We start from the raw sequence: 15,198 nt of genomic DNA on the forward strand, positions 1-15,198 counted from the left end.
GAGGACCTCATCTTCAGATTGTATCACCCGTGGAAGGGGAGAGTTAGCAGGGAGAGAACTCTCCACATGAGGTTCTCCTCTCCCTGATGCAGCATCTGGAGCAAATAAGGTTCATCGTGGGCAAACGTGAGCTCATTGTGCCTCCACTCCAAGCTGGCAGAGCAGTCGGGGTGTTCGGGCTCTGAGTCAGTGCTGTGATAACTCGCTCGCGTGACCTGCTAATTGAAGTTTGAGATCCTTCAAGATACCAAACTGTGGCACAGACCTGCTGCTCCCAGTCTTGGCTGTCTCAGAATCCAAACCTTTTCAAATCATAAATTTTATTGCAAATCATAGAAGGACAATGTGGGGTTTGGGAGAGGCAGGCCCTGTACACATTCTCAGGATTTGGGGTAAGTCACCTATGCTCTGTGACAACAAGACAAGTGCAAGGAACACAGTCCTCAGCAAAGCCCTTTTAGGGTCAGCCACACAGAAAGGTGAATCTTAAAAACAAAAGAAAATGGTATTAGGAGGGAAGAAGTGGCAATGAACAGAGGCCTTAATTTGATGCCAGTGGGTATCTCAGAGTAAGCAATTTCCCCAAGGATTGCCCGAGATGCGAAATGAATTGTAAGAGCTGCTTTACAGGCAGTTGTGGGCACACACCTGCTCACAGCCAGGGAAAGACAGTGCGTAAATGTCTGGAATATTACATAAAAGCTGTCTGGGAGACTGGGCAGAGCAATTAAAATCCATCTCGCTTAAACGAACCCTGAGTGCAGGTCAAACAAATCTAATTTTTATTGTTCCTTAAGGAGATGTCTGCACAGGAGACAAAGGGGGGATGCAGCCATCAGGTTAAAAAATCAAGATGCCTTTAAAAAATTAAATGTTCACAATAGTGCTACAGCAAGCTGGATAAATGATATATTACAGCGATGGTTTAAAACTAATTGATGACTAATGTTGTAATGCATTTGTAGCTACACTGATCTATTATATATCTCGGCCAAGCTGAAGGGACACTTCAAGGAGAAAAATTGCTAACTGTTTTAACCTGATGGAACTCGGGGAAAAAATAGTTACTTTAGGAGATAAATGGAAAGGTTGTGACCTCCTAATGTACATCTGGGTCTTGCAATGCAAAATCAAATTATCATTAAACAGAATGTGATCGGTGATGGAATTAAAACAACTGCAAACCAGAAATTTCCGTGGGGAAGCAACAATAGCCCAGTTTGAGCTGGGAGCACTGGCTGAAAAGCTGCCTGGATAAAGAACTGGTGTAACAAGTTGGGATGGAATTGTTTTGCTCTGTAATGAAAGTTGGTTTAATTGGAGACTGCAGGAAAAACGTAAGCATCTTTACATCCATTTACATACGTAAGCCACTCTATAAACATTACTTAATTAGTGTCTAAATAATTAACGATTTACCCTAAGTTCTCAGTAACATGTGTCTCTCTGGATCTTGGAGGGGAGACAGATGCCTCATTTTCCCCTCCTCATTTTTGTCATGCCTGAGGCTCGTGCCCTCTGGGTTTTACCCTTACAGTTGGAATTTGGAGAAGATGTCAGTCAGGCTCTGCTTATTTTCACATCTAATTCATGCAAAAACCAGGTTTCCTCCCCAGGCAGTAAACTGGCCCAGATTTGCTTCAAAGTTTGGCCCAGGTTCAGTGAATGACTCACTTTAACTAAGGTACATCCATCTTCCTGGCTGGAACACACAATGGTAGGTGTTGTCACAGAGCAGATACCCCCTAGAACCTCTCAGGGATTCAGGAGCTCAGAAACCAAAAGCAGTGGCTTGTTCCATTCCCTGGTTTCCTGTTACCCAATATTCAGGACATTGGGTGGGTGTACCAAGAACACTGTTACTCAACCCTGAGTGCCAGCGTGGGGTTTCGCTTGCTAAACATGCTGCAGGGGGCTGGGATGTGCTGCTGGAAGCTGGGCTGGGAGGGGCTGCAGTCACGAGCCTCCCTGGTCCCAGGATCTGTGCAAAATTCTATGGAGTAAATCTGGCACTAGGTTACAAACGAAGGTAACGTCATGGGCCACTGCTAAAATATGGATTACCTTGAAAAGGCCATGGTTAAAAGGCCAAAAATACTACTCTCAACCTCTGAATTGGTTCCCTTTATTAGGACTAGGTGAGATATGAGAGAACAATCTGACCAAGACACCCCTCACCACAGGTGACACGAATTTTCTTTGCTTGGAAATAAGTTAATGAGCAAGAACATGAGCAGCCTGTGATACTCTCTGAGAGCAACATATTCCTCTCTAACAAACTAACCTTCCAGTGGGAAGGGAAATGCTTGCAATATCAAACTGCAAATATTTTGTACTCTGAAAGGTTTGATGTTCCACAAACCTCCATATATTTTAACTGCTGTACCTTAGGCTTCCTCCTCTGCATTCATTCAGTTCTGGTTTGAAGCCCAGTTCAGGCGGCAGCTTAGAAAAATAGTTCTCTAGCTCAAGATGGAGCAGCTGAAGTCTTAATTTGGGAGGTCTTTCTTTTACAGGGGGACATTACTCTTGGGTCAAAATTTTAAGTTATTCAGGTCATGGTACTGGTGTCAGTTTTCAACATTAGAAACTCAGTGACAAAAGTACCACTGAGCTGACTTAGAACATTTATTTTCACAAAGGAGGACAAACAGTCACATCCACAGCTCTTATTGGGATTTCTTTCCTTCGCCAACATTAAAACAAAGCAACTCTAAGAGGTATTTTTTATTCCATATCAAGGTGATTTCCAAAGCTTGAGGCTAAGTAGATAATCCTGTGTGTCCCAAGATAAGGAGTTCTCAGGGTGTGCTGTGACGATGGGGACAAGGTATCAATGGGAACATCCCATGGTATTTCCATGATTGCAACAGACTGTAGGTAAGGAAACTGTTCCTGTGTTTGGATCACACTCATAAACAATGATCCCAGCAATTCTTGGAGAGGGTGGAGTTACACACCCAGTCACATATTCCTCCTAATTTTGAAAAAGTCAGACATAAAACAGCCTAAAATAAGGGAGCAGTTACCACTTATTCCCTCCCTCAATTTCTTATCCTGCTTTCTAACAACATTCCTACCTGGTTGACAGAAATGGCAAAAATGTCCAGTATTTCTGGTTTTTTACATGTCTTGATTTTTATTTCACTTTCAGCTTTTCTGACTGGTCAATGATTCAAAAAGTTGATTAAAGCTGTGATGGTTTTATCTTTGCTCTGGAAAGAAAACTGTAAAATCCAAAGGGTAGCAACCCTTTGGGGATTTTAAAGAATGGATTTTAAAGAATGGGATTTTAAAGAATGCTTGAAGCTGCTTCATTTGCTGCTTGTGTTTAACACTGGAAAAAACTCTGAACTGCAGCTGTGCCAAAGTTTTTTTTTAACTCTTTTTTTAACACATTAAAACATATTTCTCCATACATTTTAATTTACCGATAGCATTTGCTCCATTTCATTTATAATAAGTCTTTATTAGTGTAAGAATGCAAGTAGGAAATTGAAAATGTACCTTTGATTGTTCTATCTTTTTCCATGTTCTTTCTAATATTATGTCAATAGTCTAAAGGAGTTTTTGATGTGATGCACTGAATATTTTGACTCAATGCTGAGAGCTCAGCACTGGGCACATCATTTACCAGCTCACTGCTGTCAAAAGCTATTTCATCCTTCCTCCCTCTTGACCCAAGCTCGATTAATCTTTCCAGAGTTTCGGTTCTGGTTTTGAAACAGTGTTGATTTTCCCAGGAAGCCTTAAGAAACTGAGCATCTGCTCTGTGCTGTTTGGGCAGCTTGAACAACTGCAGGGGGAAGGGAATAATCTCCCCCAGCCCCCTGACAGGATCACATCCCACCCCATCACAGTGCTGGGTACAGGCAGCGCTGGCAGGAAGAGCCGGGGAAACTCCTGTTTTCTGGGCCATGACCTGTGGGGCTGCAGGATTTTAGGAAATACCAGGTTAGCTCCAGGAGCAGGGAGGTGTTATAACTCCTTTTCTGTGATTCTGCACAGAAGTTTTCAACATCAGTGAGAGCATCAGTGTGTGCTTCAGATTTCCATCTGTCACACAAAGCATAAATCCAAGGCACTATGTGAGATCAGTCATGCCCAAAACATTTAAAGGTACCTAAAATGTTGGAGAATTAATATCTTAAATTTTTCTCCAGAGTCCTGAGTGGTGCAGATGTTCTGCTAATCATATATTGAAAGCTCAGGCAATGCATTAGGTTGGAAAATAGATTTATATGACAAAGATGAGGGAGAATGAACCGGATCCACAAATGTCTTTCTACTCACACTGTCTATAATCATTTCATTACAGTTATTTGGGGTTTATCCAGTTTTGCTGCGACCACCTACTGACAATGTATCTGTCAGGAAGAAGAAAAAGCACGAAATTCAAATGTGCAAGAAGACGTACAAAACAAACCCTGTGACATTTTCTAACATGTGAATGTTCCCAAATGCCAGACTAAAACATCTCTCCAATCGTTTCTTTTACAGACTTCCCTTGTTCCAGAAACTTGGCCTTACTTAGGAGGAAACCCCATAACTGTCCCTTAGAAGTTGAATTGCATCAGTGTGGGTAAGATGTTGGGCCAAATTCCTTAATGGTGCAATTCCGTGAAAATCAGAAATCCTACACCAGGGCTGAATCTGCCCTGTGGTATAAAAATTATTTCCCCAGAGGCAAGATTTTTGGAAACAGTATCATATTTTAATTCTAAGCAGACAATTTGTTTTGGGTTGTATACAGAGCATGACTCTCTCTGCTATAGGAACCAGCTACATATATGGTGATTTTATTCCTGTTTCTCGTGCTGTTTGGCCTATTTGTGTATGATTTGCAGGTGGCTACATGATCCCACAAACTTCTTTTTATGTAATGGAACGAGCCCCTGCTCCATCTAAGGTTAATAAAGATTACAGTGCTGGCATTAGAACATCATTTGTACATTTTGCAACAAGTTTTGGAGAAAGGCTGTGTGTTGTTTATAATCTTGGAAGTACAGATCCCAGTTAATCTTACCCTTGGAGAACAGAGAGCTATATTTTTTACAAATTAACAGATCTTGACTGATTGCCTCCATGACTGTGTTCACTGGTTTTGGAATTCAAAGGGCAAAATAGGATCTGCCTTTTGTAGGAGGTGCCAGGTGTGGAATTGGGACACGCCGCCTGAAGGGGGTTTGAGCTGCCTTCAATCCTCTCCACACTGACTGGATTTGGCACCACTGTGTGATATATCACCACTGTAACAAACTACTTCTCACAAGCTGGTCAAATCCTATGGAAAAAGTCTTGGAAGGATGTTGCTGAAAGAATATTTAACCTCTGTTATAGTTGTTTTTCCGGAGATGTGAGGTATTGTGAAACTCAAGGAGCTCGACAAGATTTTCACAGCTTGGCTTGTGAAATTCATTTCCAGCTCGAGAGATTGTGATTTCATGATTTTGCACATCTGGATTGTGGCAAAGAGCTGTGATGGGAGATGTGTGTGGCAATCTTGCCTCTGTCTGCTCCTGGTCAGTGAGGAGTCCTGGCTGCGAGTTGTCACCTGCCTGCCCTCACCTGAGCCATGTCTGATCCACACAGGAAAGGCTGCACAGCTAGACTTGGCTCAACATCAGTGAGCTCAGGAATTACTTCCATATAAATGTTAATGATAATATTAATATTTCTAATATTTAAGGAGTGTAAAGGCATAGACAAAAAAGTTGCAGGGGTATCTGTACTGTGTGTTCTGTGGAGCAAACAGAACATTTTCACTTGCTGAAAACACTGTGTGCACAGACTGCTGAGCATCCCCTCTGCCACACTGCACCAGTGGGTTGCTTTTCTGGTCAGACAGTTTGAGAGGGGGGTCTTCTCCTTAACTAATCTGTGGAGATCTGGCAGCCTTTCCAGAGGGGAACCAGTTGATGAAAACAGGACTTTAGGCCAGCATTTTTTCAGCATTCACACCCCAGAAGGAGAATTTACAAAGGTGGCAAGAGCCATGCGCATTTTCCCTTTGTGTATCACTGTGTGACAGCAAAGTCATCCCATTTGCCCACCAGGATCACATGGTGTCACAAAACTTCACTTATTCTTATGGCATCGGCAGTGTGGGTTTGGAAGAAAAATCCCCGTGCTGTCTGGAATGCTCAACTGTTGGGTACCAGAGTCGGAAAACATCCTGCCTGCCGTGAACGTTAGGAAAACAGAGCAGCCCTGACTCGAGTGCCAAGTGGTTTTTTGGAAGGCTGACTCCCCTGAGAATAAAGGATATTGGTGTCCAGCCAAGAGGGCAGGCAGGAACAGGCCGTGGGCAAGACACTGGAATTTTGGAGCCTGAAATACTGTATGTTTGTTTGTATCAGTTTCTGACTTTGGTATTAAAAGGTGAACTGCCCAAATGGGTCACAAATTGATAAAATCTGAATTATTTTTTTTTCTAGCTATATTTAGAGCCGCGTAAAACAGGGATTTCCCTTTTTGGCTGCTCAAGTATCTGAGAGTAACTTAATATTTCTGTTAAAAACAGAAAAAGTCCCCTAAAGGAAATTTCCTTTTTTTCCTATGGTACACTCAAAAATTCCTTCTTGTCGTTACAAAAAATTCAGTTGGTTTTTACTTCCCTATTTCCCTGTTTGAATGAATAGTCCTAATCTAATGACCCCATGAGCATTTCATCCACAGTATTCTCCAGCTTCTATGTCCTATACCACTGTTATAGTTATTTAAAATGAGATTAAAATCCACCCTCAAGTGCTTGTATGAACTACCTGAGCACATGTGTTACAAGAACCTTTATAAATATTTTCTTCCCTTTCATTGTTATGCTAATCAACACCTAAGTGGAATTTTTGGATGCTCAGAGATACTTCTGGAAGTAAAACAATTTGCTTGCCTTGTTTTGGTTTGTACCTGGATTGGTTTTAGATGAAGTTTTCTGCATAGAAACCCTTGAAAATGTCACCCACAATCAGTATGTCCCACTCTTTCATTTGGGGCCCAAATACAGGTCTTGAAGCCATTTCTGTTCAGCCCCTGGGGCTGAAATGCACCCACTGGGCTGGCAGATGTTGTCTGGTGTATTTGAGAACCCTAAACCACTGGATTCAGAAGTGCCAACAATTTTTCCAGATAGTTATTTTTGCAAAATGCCCTGTTAACTGAAAAGCCAGGCCCAGCATTTGCAATTCCAGCATGGCTTTGGGGGCAATTCAGTGAGGAATTCTGCACGTGGTTTTTTGCCAGGGTGTCTCCCGTGTGAACGACTGCACTCCCAAAGTGATGTTCCCACTGATATTCACCAGGGTGATGGTGCAAAACTTGGGTCCACAAAGCCCAAGGGACATTTTTGTGTTGATCTCAACAGAGCGGGGCTGAATCTTTATTTCCTTGATAAAAATGGAAAATGTTCCTTCCCTCTCTTTCCCCTTCACACACATATTTTCTCTTCTTTATAGAAGAAGTAATTTGTCTTTATCTCACCATTCACCTCTTCCTCTGATTGCAGTTAATGGAATTGTCACCTTTATGGACTCATGCTCCATTTCTCAACCTGTCTGGACTTTGGCCTCCAAAGGTTACCACAAGTAGTGAAGTAATATGATTGAGTCTTTTTGGACAGATTTATGCAAGATTTCTTCTGCAGCAAGTGTCACATCTAGTCTAGTTCTGAAACAGAGAATATTTCAAAGATGCCAACTGTCATCTAAACCCACTAAATTGTTCTGAGGGGCTGGTTGAGAGGACTCAGGGCCATCCCGGGCAATGCTGATTTACACTACCTGGAGCTGTATCCCTGCAGCTTGAAATATGAGCTTTGGTTAATAATGATAAAAAGAATGTCCCTGTGTCCCAGAAAGTCCATTTAAAATGGAATTTTCATCAGTTACTCTGTAATGAAAATGCAAAAGGGTATATTTTAAGTGAATCTGTCCAGAATCTTGGAAAAAGAGAGGGGTTATTTGGAAGCAAAACCACGACAGCCATGCTCTAAACAGGGAAAGGTGGTCTTGGGTTCCATTTCATACATCTACAGGGGATTTTCAGCTTTACAGAAAGACTTTGAAATTATAGAGGATTCACCACACATGTTCCTACTCCTCCTGCATTTGATACAAGCACGAATCAATCAATCATCATTATTCTGCACTAATACAACACCTCTTAACCCTTGGCTTTCAGAATATTTCAAAGGAGCAATGAATTAAACCTCATGTGGGCTTGGGAATATGTAATAATCTAAACTCTGATTCTTCCATTAAAAAAATAGGCATTTTCAGGGCTTTGATTTTGAGGGCTGGAGATCCTGTAACTTTCTTGGAAATGTCTTCATTTGTCACCCCCTTGGAAAGAAACCATGTGAGTACTAGGGAAGTGAGATGAAATGGAAAAAATGTATTTAGAAATCTTAAGTTAATACATTTGTCTGTACTTATTTTTGCTACTTCTTGGAGCAAAAAGACCTGGACACATCGAGGTGCTAATGTGATATAGGTATAAAAAAGGCAAAATTGATCCCTGTCTGTAACTAAAAGAGTGCACGGGGAATTATCATCGCCACTATACAAGTCTCTAGCAAGCCATCATTTTGAACATTACACTTTATGTCAGGCTCTGATGACTTGTGGTCAGAAAAGATGAATTCTGACTGAAACAAGTGCAGAGAAAGCTTATTAGATACTGCAAAACTTGCTGTTATGAAAGAAAATGTAAATGGTTAATGTTTAACTTGGCAAAACAAAAGAAGGGATTTAAATGGTGTCTACAAATACACTGTGGGAGGACAACAAGTATTATTTAGATTAAAAGAAAGTTCAGCAATGTATGAATATATAGGGGACAAAAATAAATTTAGTTTTAACGAACAGAGAAATAGGATTCTGGAACAAAACAGCAAAAAAGGGAGATAGTTGGGAGGGTGAAGAGCCAGAACTATGAACCAGCGCCCAGCATGTGCATGGTAGGGTTGTAGGATTTGATTGTCAGAGACAGAAGCACTCTCAGGTCCATTTCTCTGGGCTTCATTTTACTGTTTTTCAGTTGAACAAAACATTTGGGTATCTCCCCAGCCACGGCTCTTTGGTTTAGGTCACTGAACTAATGTGAAACAGCTTGTTTGTGTCTCTGAGTCCTGCACTTTCTCTCCATGGAGCACTTCCCTGGTCAGTGTGGTGACCCTATGCTGGGATTTGTCCCCATGGGCCAGGCTGGACTCAGATCAGGACAGACATGTCTCAGAAAAGAGACATTTGAATCCTATTACAAAAGTGCAGACCTGTCTTGGAGCAAAGCAGAGCATGAGAGCACACACTCTCACTGTGCCATGAGCTGATTTGGAATTACAGTCAATAGAGAGATTTTTTTTTTTTAAATCTATCTATTCAAAGCAAAACATCTGAGTTAATGCAAGAAAACCTCCATTTGGTCAAATGTCCTTCCCTGCACCACCTACATGCAAGGTATTCCCAATGGGAAAACGGATTTTCACCCAGATTTCAGTTTTGTAGCAGTGTTTTCCATCAGAAAATCATTCCAACGGAAAATTACTAACTGGTTGTAGTACAAAGTGACTAGCGAGGCTCTCAAAATGATTCAGTGGTAAAGCTGGAATGAGAACCCACAGCTCCTGACCACGAACCCTGTGCTCTGACCACGAGACAACACTCATCCTTCCCTGAGCAAGGTTGTTCCTGCAGCGTTTCTGCCTGGGCCAAAGTGGGAATACTCTGGAAATGTTGCAAGACAGCTTTTTTGCTGCAAGATTTCCTGCTGTAGAATATTTGGGGGATAACGGGAAAAATCCCTGGTGGCTTCCTGGGGCCAGAAGTGTTTGGACATGATGGGAATGTGAGGGCTGCCATCTGCTCCTCCCTTCATGGGTTGTGGAAGGTCACGGAGGGATGTGGTGGGATCTGCAGTGTGCAGCCATGGCTGTGCCATGGCTTGGACTCAATGATCTCAGAGATCTTTCCCAACCTAATTGATTCTGTGATCTCTGTTTTCCAGGGATGCATCTGAGCGGATCCCACTGCCCCGTCCTCCCTCTATTTTAAGCAAACCTTAACTAAACTCAGGGTTTATTCCTCACATCAGCAGCTTCCCAGCTTTTTAGGCAAAACTCTCAGAGTAACTGTGCAGAACATCACACTCACGGCTCACAGCCCTGTTTTATTTATTTAAGAAGCAATTGCATATTTATGGGTCAGAGGGTGGTGGATGTCCTTAGCCCTGACATTCCCTCCTGCTTATTTAATATTATATATATTTATATATAAACTTCCATATTTACATATATTTATTATTATATGTACTCTTGTATATATATTTATTTTTCTGTATTGTGTATCTCCTTCCTGGGGCTCACCATGTGGCTTTTTGCACCACTCCAAGGCTTCTCTGACCGCCTGAATTTTGCAGTCCTTTATGAGAGCAACGGGGCTGAGAAATACGATATACCAACCCCTTTAGCAAACCAAGCCAACCCCCCGCCTTCTTTTGCTTTATTCGCTTTTAAACACAGGATAAAGGCGATTCCCTTCCTTCTGAGCCGATGCCCCTCAGAACCGGAGGAACCGTGCGAGGCCGCTCCCGCCTCTCCTTCCCTCCCCTTCCCTTCTCTTCCCGGCGCAGGCGCGGCCGGCCCGGGAAGGGGGAGCCCAGCGGGTTTCCCGGCAGCGGCGGGTTTCAGGGAACGTCCCCGCTCGGGGTGTGCTCGGCCCGGGTAGTGTCAGGGTGGACAAGTAAGTGACGGCGCTCGCCAGGGCCCGGCGGCCCCGGCCCCTCAGCGCGGCCGTGAGGGGAGCGCGCGCTGCCTCAGCGCGGCGGCGGGTCCCGTCCCTGCCCCGTCCTTGTCCTTGTCGCTGACTTTGTCCCTTCTCTGAATCCATCCCCCTCCTCGAGGGCTCGGATCCTGCTGCTAAACTGAGGTCTCGCGTTCGTGTTGTTGTTTAATCACCAGCCCCGCCTCCTTCCCCAGGGAGCCGCTCACGCAGCCTCGGGCCCCACGGCGCCCCGGCCGTGCGTGGGCTGAGCGATTTAATAGCTCCAAATCACTTCGCAGCCTGGTTTTCGTGGAGGTCGTGGGGCATCATAGGATTTACTTGTATAACTCCTACATTTAGTGGGAATGGGGCTGCCCTTCACAGCCCCCACTGCCGGGGAGGCATTTGAGGCTTCCCTGGGCTGGGCTGGGCACACAGATGGTCCCAGTGCCTCCTCCTGAAGTGCTGGATCACCATTTCACTGCCACCTTCCCTCAGATGGCAGCGCTGGGATGACCTGGTGGGCAGGTGGGATGTGCACATCACTCATACATTGGCCTAATCCTCCAGATCCCCGTGAGGTTTCCATAAATGCAGTTTCCAGTCTGGTATCTCTGGTGTCCCGTTTCCACCACTGCCTGTTCCATCCTCATGCAGCTCTGCTTTCTTGCACCTTCGCAATCTTGTCTCCTTCCCATGGCATTTGTTCCTGCCTTCCCGTACAGCTCATGGGTTGGCAGGGAGCCCATCCCAGTAACCTGCTGGAATTTGCTTGTGCTTGGTTCCAGAGCGTCCCATCACAGCCGAGTTCCTCTCTGGTGACGGGCTCTGCACTGACCTTGCAGATTCTTTCTCTGCTGAGGAGCCTGGGATTTGTTAGGAAGTTTAATAAATTTAGCACCAATGCCTCTTGTCTGGAGAACACTTAGGAAACAAATTCCAGGGAAGGAGAGGAGCTGGCTAAGTCATCTCCGAGGTTTTTAGAAAGTAATAAGCAACCACATTGCTGTGAAGGTGGTGTTGTCTTTTTTAATCCTCATATATTCTCTCATCCTGGAAGACCATTTGCTTAATTAGCTCAAATTAACTTTTTTCTAAATGTACTTAAATGTAGTACAAAAACATTGACATTTTAAAGGGTCTGTAATATTAATAGTGCCATTTCCTTCAGAAATGTGTATGAGCATGTAGTAAAAAAAAGTCACTTTTTTTCCCTGGGATGTGTGTCTGGGATAGGAGGAGGAAAGAGGAATACAGGGGGAATTGGGTGCTTGCAGGGACAGTTGTTCCCAGCTATAAGAATCATGGAAGAAATAAATTTATAGTGCCAGAAGAGACTAAACAAAGTAGTTCTATGCTGGGAAGGTTTTATGTGTATTCTTAGCCACTTCTGTTACTCTGTTCTGTGTTTCTCAGCTAAATTACCATTTTAAAATGTTGATTCTTTTGAAAACATTCTCTTCCCAAATAAGGACTCTTATCCATTTTGTTTCTTGTACTATTTCAATAAGCCTGTTTTCTCTCTTTCCATAAGTCATCCTTCTTTCAAACGTTCTTTTGATTCTGTTAGAGGTTGATCTGTTTCCTAAGAACCTGTAGATTTACAGAAGAGGATCAGAATGGCTCTCCCGTGTGTTCCTGTTTTGTATCTTGGGCTTTTCTAATGACTCGACCTTTTTCCCTGGTACCTGCTACTGGAGCAGCCTGATGTGTAAAATCAACAGAAGTGGCACAGCCTTGGTGGAAATGAGCTTCATTTGAAAGGTGTCTTGAGCTGCCTTCAGCTTCCCCTCTGCATTTCCATGTGTGAAAGGGAAAGTACTCAGACTGTTCATAAAGTCTGAGAATTTGTGACCTTCAGCTGTTTGAGGCAAGGGAGCTTTCCAGCTCTGGACTTCTGAGCTGTTTTGGGAAAGTCGTTGAAGGGAATTTACAGAGTGGTTAGGCCTGATATCCTTTCAGGCTTGGCTTTGTAAAAGTTTGGAGTTAAGAGACTGGTGGGCTCATTAAGAAGGCAGATTTTGCATTGGTAAAACCAAACCAACCAACCAAACTCCCCAGCTGTGTATGTGGGGAGAACTCACTGCTTCAGAGACAGGTGTGATTCTTCTTGCCCTGTAGAAAAGAAGGGGATGTAGACAAGCTAACATGTATGGTCTGTTTAAACAACAGATTTTTCTGCAGAATTAGTGTTTCTTTTAACCTAAGCTAATATGCAACCTCAATTTCTCTTAAGTAGTTGTGACAGGAACTTCAGGGCTAGTGTTTTTGGAATTGCAGCCCAAATAAATGTTTAATTTTGAACTGACGAATTACTTGGGGCTTTCACTCTTCCCAGGGTTTTGCTATGCAAGAGTGAACAAATACTGTGTAATAAACTGTGGATTCGGCTTATAGACACATGTTTGCTTCTGGGCTGAGCATCCTGAAAGAAGTGGTTTGCAGCATGTCTTTAAAAATTTATTTCACTGTTGCATCTACTGCTGGCCTAAGTGCTCCAGTATCTGCCAGGAGTAATTATAGGCAGTTGGTTCAGATGTTGCTTAAAAGTGTAAGCCTTGATGGGAAATGCAGTGGATTTCAGCCAGAATGCTAATTTTGATGTTTTGTCATTTCATAAAACTGTGAACTCAGAACAAATTATTTTTATACTGATCTGCTGGTACGTAATCACAGGGCTAGTGCCAGATTCAACCATGATGTAGCACTGGAATCTGAAGATGGGATTAAAGTTAGAATATCAGCATTAACCTAAGTTGGCCAATTCAGTATCCACAGTAGTATAATGGCTGTATTTGCCCAGAATTCCATGTAATCCTGCACGGAAGCTCCTGGTTTGCTCCAGGAATGCAGTTTAAAGCTGTGAACTGTAATTGTGCCTTTTGAATTGCATCTACTCCCATGTTACATGTTATAACTTAAACAGATACTTTGCAAATTAACATTATTGTGCTAGAACTGTGTTTATTTTATGCTTCTTTTTTTTCTGGCATGTTTTGTTGATTGTTTGGAGTTTTTTATTTGTTTCTCCATTTCTGTTATAGCATAAAAGAGAATGAAAAAAAATACAAACGCCACAGTACAGGACTGTCTCAATTTTACAGAGAAAGAACAGAGATTATTCTTTCTGTCCATCATGGGGTAGGTTAAAGTGATAGAGACACAGGGATAAAAAAGATCTTCCTCAGCATTAGATTAATAAGCTGGTGGATCCAAACACTTGGATCCATCAGTCATTTTGGAGCCTGTTACCTCCTTTCAACTAGTCATGAAGCTGCTACAGTCAGAATTTATGTAATAATCAGATGGCATTTTTCCCCCTCAGTCAATGTAAACAAGATAGTGTCTTCTTTCAGAGCTCCAGGCATCCTGCAGTGTCATTTGGGACATGTCTGGCTGCCAGATCATTAGCACAGCCTCTGGGGGAGCAGTGTCAGGTCAGGGAATGGATCTAAAGAGCTTGGTGTGCGTGGATTGTATCCATTGCCCTTTCCAGGATGTGGAGAGGAAAGGGTGCTCTATATACTCCCCCTTATTCTGTAGGTTTTCCTGTGTGAGAATTATGTCTTGACATAAACTGATCAACATTTCCTCTGCTTGACAGGTTGTAGGTTATGGCAAAAGTTCAAAATGCTGCCAACCTGTGAGAGCACCTGTGATGTTCACGAGCATCAGGAGTTTAATCCTGAGCTCCTAATGTGGCTGGGAATTTGGCAGTAATGGATGCAGGATCAGACCCTGCTTTTGGAGTGATGGCTCAGTCCCAGCAGGGCTGGGAGAGCTCCTGAGGAAATTGGAGCCCTTGGGTTTCCTCAGTAGCCTGTGTCTTCTCATCTGGTTTTATGTCTTCCCGTGGCCCTTTGCTCAGCCTTCCTTTTTCCTGACAGCTCCTCTAGGCAGCTGTTTCCTGCTGTTCCCAGGGCTGGGTGAGCACTGGAGCAGAGGGAGCTGAGCGTGTTTCCTTTGTGTGGCAGAGTTAGGCTGGGGAGGAGACGGGGTGTGCTGGGCATGATCCTTGTGCCTGCTGCTGGGGGGGGCCTGGATCTTCCTCCCAAGGAAAGCCAAGATGAGCCCTAAGCCTTCTCCAAGCATATAGTTGTGAGGGGCTCCTGGAGGCCAGTGTTTTGGGAACTGCCTGAAGTTGGAAATCCCTGGCCTTCCGTAGCCACCTCCATGCTCCAGAGCAGCACCTCTCGGTTGACACCAACACATTGTTTTTGAGCTGTATCTCTACTCCAAAGTGGTTTTGGGATCATTTGTGGCTGCTTATTAGTGCTTACTACTGCACTGTGTTACAGTACTTGTTACTGCCACATCCATGAACAGCCAGAGAGCAGAAAAATGCTTTTTGACTTATCTGACCATGTTGAGATTGCGAATTCAGCTCATCAGCCGTGGTCTGTGGAGAGCTGCAGTGAGCCCTCTGGGGATGATTCAGAATGCC

The 15,198-nt window shown here is 43.5% G+C and overlaps 1 protein-coding gene and 1 long non-coding RNA gene across 8 annotated transcripts in view; both read left to right on the forward strand.

The window, feature by feature from the left end:
- The first annotated feature begins 1,742 nt into the window (after positions 1 to 1,742).
- LOC127480133 (uncharacterized) lies at positions 1,743 to 6,710 on the forward strand. 2 transcript variants are annotated; one of them, XR_007907771.1, is made up of 4 exons: positions 1,743 to 1,838; positions 2,743 to 2,880; positions 4,319 to 4,582; positions 6,057 to 6,710. It is a non-coding gene; the product is annotated as an uncharacterized LOC127480133 (long non-coding RNA). The 2 variants fall into 2 exon arrangements; XR_007907770.1 differs by having other exon boundaries at positions 4,319 to 6,710.
- A 3,890-nt stretch (positions 6,711 to 10,600) lies between these two features.
- Positions 10,601 to 15,198, forward strand: part of HOOK1 (hook microtubule tethering protein 1) — a 170,498-nt gene continuing 165,900 nt past the window's right edge. For 2 of the 6 annotated variants that reach the window (XM_051796404.1, XM_051796471.1), the window contains exon 1: positions 10,604 to 10,733. The gene's annotated coding sequence lies outside the window, so the exon portion shown is untranslated. Of the gene's footprint in view, positions 10,734 to 15,198 lie in introns of all 6 variants that reach the window. The other 4 variants (XM_051796387.1, XM_051796394.1, XM_051796452.1 and 1 more) reach the window with 3 other exon arrangements.

The sequence above is a fragment of the Manacus candei genome, unplaced genomic scaffold, assembly GCF_025592945.1.
Source record: "Manacus candei isolate 608988 ecotype Guabito, Panama unplaced genomic scaffold, ASM2559294v1 h1tg000005l, whole genome shotgun sequence".
In the NCBI taxonomy this organism is placed as follows: domain Eukaryota; kingdom Metazoa; phylum Chordata; class Aves; order Passeriformes; family Pipridae; genus Manacus; species Manacus candei.